Source organism: Poromitra crassiceps (genome assembly GCF_964638095.1).
Source record: "Poromitra crassiceps genome assembly, chromosome: 8".
NCBI classification, from domain to species: Eukaryota; Metazoa; Chordata; class Actinopteri; order Beryciformes; family Melamphaidae; genus Poromitra; species Poromitra crassiceps.
The window spans coordinates 57758566-57763928 of NC_139629.1; positions in this window are offsets into that span (position 1 = coordinate 57758566).

Consider the following 5363-nt stretch of genomic DNA (forward strand, 5'->3'; position numbering starts at 1 on the left):
ACCCCTAAGTCATCCTAACTCCTGGAAACAATCTACTCCCCATGGCTCGCTACATCAGGCTCAGGCCTCAGACTGGCCCCGGCTCCCGTTCCTCATTGCACCTCGTCACCACACGTCAAGATCCTGGTTCATCCTGTACCTCAAGCGGACGCTCCAGAATGGCAACCTCCCGATGAAGAACTACTCCAGCCACTCCTTCGGGATCGGGGCGGCCACCTCAGCCGCCGTGCAAGGAGTGCCCTCCGACTAAGTCACCCAGGCCAAGTTGGGAACCCCTAAGTCACTAAGTCACCAACCCCTAAGTCATCCAAGTCCAGCGCCAAGTTGGGATATCACTAAGTCACCCAGGCCAAGTCGGGAACCCCTAAGTCACTAAGTCACCAACCCCTAAGTCATCCAAGTCCAGCGCCCAGTCGGGAAATCACTAAGTCACCCAGGCCAAGTTGGGAACCCCTAAGTCACTAAGTCACCAACCCCTAAGTCATCCAGCACCTCAAGCGGACGCTCCCGCTGGTCTTCATCAGCTCTCCAGCTACACCCGCCCGGAGCAGGCGGCCATACCGTGGCCCAAAGAACCCTCCTTCCTCAATCGGCGAGCATGGCAACAAACAGTGTCCCGGGCTCCGTGCCAAAATGTCTCGTTGGTGGTGGCTCCCCGAAAAGCACAGCGCCCAGTAGGCGCAGTAAATCTCCCGGATCATTTTTGGGGGAGAGAGAGAGTCGAGAGAGAGAGTCAGGGTCAGGCAGAGGGCCAAGTCGTGCGGCGCGCAAGGCCCGACCGAGCTGGGAAGCGCCAGCCGCAACGCAAGTAGGGGGATCAAGATCGAAGGCCCGACCGAGTTGGGAAGCGCCAGCCGCAAGTAGCCATAAGTCGTTAAAAAGGTCGAAGGCCAGAAAAGTACAATCAATTACTAATGTACCAAGATCGAAGGCCCGACCGAGTTGGGAGCGCCAGCCGCAAATAGCTGTAAGTCGCTAAAGGGTCGAAGGCCAGAAAAGTTCAATCAACTACCGGTGCCCGTAGATCTCAATTAACCTCCGGTAATCAGATCTTCCTTTTGGGGGATCTCCTAGCCTATGCAGATGCCCTCCTCTTGCCTCAAGAGCAGCGCCACTGGCTAATGGAGTCATGCGCCAAAGTATTTGCCATGGATGCCGATTGCTAAATAAAGTTCGTTAAATCCTACCAACTGGCCTCTCATGATTGAAGTGAGGTCTCTAGACCATATTTCAAGCTGAAGGCCATTCGTGCATAATCTAATCCGATCACCCCCTGACGTCAGTCAAGTTCTAGTATGACGTGGTCAGTCAAAGTCTTAGTATGACGTCTGTAATGACGTCAGATATGACGTCAGTTAATTCTCATATATATAGCAAGGGTTCTACGTCACCTCTCTCTCTCTGGCCGATCATAGCAGCAGCAGCTTCACGGCAGTCCATCTCCCCTGAGCCGTCCTCCGAAGCGTTGTTTTGCCCCACCCACCTCCCCAGTCCGCCACCAACGAGTCGTGACTCCTGATCCCCCACTGGGGGGGGGATCTCCTAGCCTATGCAGATGCCCTCCTCTTGCCTCAAGAGCAGCGCCACTGGCTAATGGAGTCATGCGCCAAAGTATTTGCCATGCATGCCGATTGCTAAATAAAGTTCGTTAAATCCTACCAACTGGCCTCTCATGATTGAAATGAGAACCTACCTTTGATTACACACAAGGTAGTGGGTATTTTTGCCGTTTTTGTTATAAGGACCGGGTCCGTAAGTGGTACTCTGCCCTCACATTCCTGACACAGTGTTTCATCAGGGACTAGGTGCCTGGGGTACACTCTGTGTGGTACTGGATGACGGAATTCTTCTGGAAGGATAGCTGGAATGGTCTTATTCTTCTGAATGTATGACACTATTTTTTCTAACAGCACACCTTTTGGGGGATATACAAGACTGCCGTCTTCCTCACTCTTCTCTCCTGAAGAACAGCCATGCTCCATTTCTGTGTTCACATCCTCTTCTGTGCTGTGTACTGTCCGGAAAATAAAAATTTGAAAAACTCAACAGCAATGTCTCTTTCATGACCTAATTACTCCAGATAATCTACAGACCTTGTTATGAGCAGTTTCATGTAGGAACTATTTTCATTTGACCAAACTACACCCGTTAGCTGATAGTCCACAAGTCGAGTGTCATCCACTTCCATTCTATTCGAGAGGAACTCGCCGACTCACACCAAAACGAGGTGGATAGCATTACAGGCACATTTTGATTTGAGGTGAACTGTCCTCATCTTCATATCACGTACTGTATGGTCAATCTTGCCAACAGTGGTTGGCACTGTTGGCAACAGTGGTTGCCAACAGTGGTTGCCAACAGTGGCCAGGTGCACGCACGGTGTCTTCCTGCCTAGTTCTGATTGGCTTAGGAGGCAGGAGGAGTGTGATCAGCTCATGGCCCCCTCTGTCTCTTTAACAGTAGTAACCTGATGCAGAGGTCGTGTCGACCCCTGGGACAAATATTGACTGTCTGTCCTGAGCTGAAATAAAGACTCGGTATTGTCTAATCTCACCAGAGACTGAATTTATGACCAGAACGCCTCCATGTCTCTGCTTCACTTTAGAGCTGCAGATCGTTGGACTTGGAGGTTGGACTCTCTCTCTATCACAGTGTTTCCATAAAGTCTGGGTCGGGACACAAAGGTGGGTCGCATGGAGATTTGATTTGGGTCCGCAAATAAATGTGCACAATCTCTTCCACAGTCTTTTATTTAAAATCATTGAATCATCTGAAATCATTATCACTTTAAACTCGGAGCAAAAAAAGTGGCCCCAATCCGCTTCAGTAGTTTTAAATTGTGTGGTGTTTTTCTTTTTCTTCAGGTGACCCCATTTAAATTCCACGTGACCCCACTTAGGGTCGCAACCCCATGGTTGGGAACCAATGGATTAGGGATTAGGGAAATGTAAAGGGACAAGAAACAAAACTACTGTTGCTGGTGAGAAATTAATAGCCTGGTAAAAAAAACCATCCTGATCACATGACCTCACCTATGACTGAATGACAACCTAACGGGACCAATCAGGGCTGGCAAAACAGAAATTGTGTCTCCCGAAGCAAGGAGCGGTAACATTAACGTTAGTAGAGTAAACACAGCCATAAGTGCAGTTATCACAGAAACAGACTCAATAACAACAACTTTCTCGATAGAAAGACATTTTTGCCGTTCTTCTGACTGGATTTGGATTGGATTTGACTGGATCTGATACTGAAGTACTGAAGTACTCCAGCCAACTGAAATCGATGTGGGCGATTGGAGTTCCAGATACGTATGGGCGCTTCACATGAGGTTGTGATGACCATAATCACATTACATCACCAATTCCTTAGCCTGGTATATATATAAAAGAAAACACCCTGAGTAATCTGATTACTTTTTAAGTAGACAGCAAACCAAACCTAGAATGATCGTGAGACAGATGAGCAGAGGAGAGGAGGTATGAGGATATTTGCAGGCCCTGTGCTGCAGTGTGCTTAGGTTGATGTCATGGCTCTGTTATGCAGTCAGAAATGCAGAAGCATTTATCTGAGGGAGGCTGGCTCTGGTTTGGTACTTGTGTGGGCACGAACACAATAAGGGAGTGTTTTCCCGGGCCTCCACAGGGGGGCAGCGTTACTATCTTTTCCACTTCATAAAACATCGTATATCACAGTTGTTTGGCCCGAGGGCCAACATGCACACAAACATGGAGGCTGCAGAGAAGCGTGAACTCACATTCCCTGCTGAGCTTCCATACTGCAAAAGATATGATCTCCTATGATCCAAACCTGATTCCGTGATCCATGGAATCCAAATTCCATGTGATGCATGCCAATATGTGTCACCATTATGTCATATGCAATCATCGTAAACAAGGAGGAAGGTCTAAACTTTCACATGCAACCAGGTAAACATCTGAAACGAGTTACATCACCCTGGAAAAAAGTCTCCACTTTTGAAAAGCAGTTAAATCATCTGCGAGTGCCGTGAGATGATTTCAAAACGAATCCTGAAATAAACTTGATACATTTGAATACAAGATTTTTAAAAAGTCCTGAATTCTGACGTTAAAAGGCAGTTGGGTTGGGTTTTCATGAGGAAAAATTATCCGTCCAATGGTTCTCCAAAACCGGTGGAAAAACGAGGCATTTATTCAGTTTGGCTTCATCAGGGACCAAACAGACCAACGCCATCTCCAACAAAATTGTGTAATGGCAACGTTGATCCACAGCGCAAAAAACGGCTCTAAAATTGTTGAATCCCAACGTCTAAAATTGTAGAACGTAAACGAAACGAAACGAAACGGTTAATTTGAAAATGTCATGCAAATTAAACAACTTCTTTAAGCAACTAAAACCACTTGGTTTTGTTTAGGCAAAACAAAAACACCTTGGTTACAGTTAGAGTGGTTTTGGTTACAGTTAAAAACGAAACAGGACTCAGGACGTCTCACTTGTTCTCGGTTGAAAGACGGGGAAGTTACCGCTCTGCCATCCCTTCACCCTTACTTAATTGTCAGCGAGCTATTTCAATATCAGACTGTCACTGCGTTAAACATCAGCCATGCAGACAAACATGATCTTCTAATTCCGTTTCTAGCCTGGTAAACCAGCCCGTCACGTGAACTCACATTTAATTTGGTTTTCCGTGACAGTCTGGCCCCGACGCCATGGGGGGGCGGTTTAGCAGGGGCGGGAGCATGGGCGGGTGTAGTTGCCTTGACAGACAACTCCTTCAGCCAATCAGCGTCGGATCCAATCAAACCCAAATCCACTCGGGAGAACGGCAAAAACATATTTTCCGCCAAGAAACTCTGCGGTTGCGGCGATACTCCTGTACTTGTTTAATTGTTGTTATTGAGTCTATATTTCTGCAATAACTGCACTTTATGGCTGTTTAAACTAGACAAACGCTGACATGACTCCTTGAGAGGATCAGGCAAGGAGGCGGCCATTACTGTTTTGTTAGTGCAGTGCTAGTGACGTTCCTGATTGGCCAACTTGCGCTGTCAATCACAGCGGAGTCGCTGATTGCCTCTTCCGCTCTTCCGCTCTTCCGCTTCTGCTAAACCCCCCCACTGGCGTCGGGGGCCAGACCGTCACGGAGAACCAAATGAAATGTGAGTTCACGTGACGGGCTGGTTTACCAGGCTACAACGTTTCTGGGCTGTGGACCAACGGTGCCCGGGCGGAACAGGCCAACAGAGCAAAGGCTTTCTAAGCACCTCGGATCTTCATCTTCATCACGACAAGATAAGACCCCTTGCCAAGCTCGTCATGCTTTTATTTTGCAGTGTCATACGCCCCCCCCCCCCCCCCAGGCCCGGCCTGCCAGAACCCCC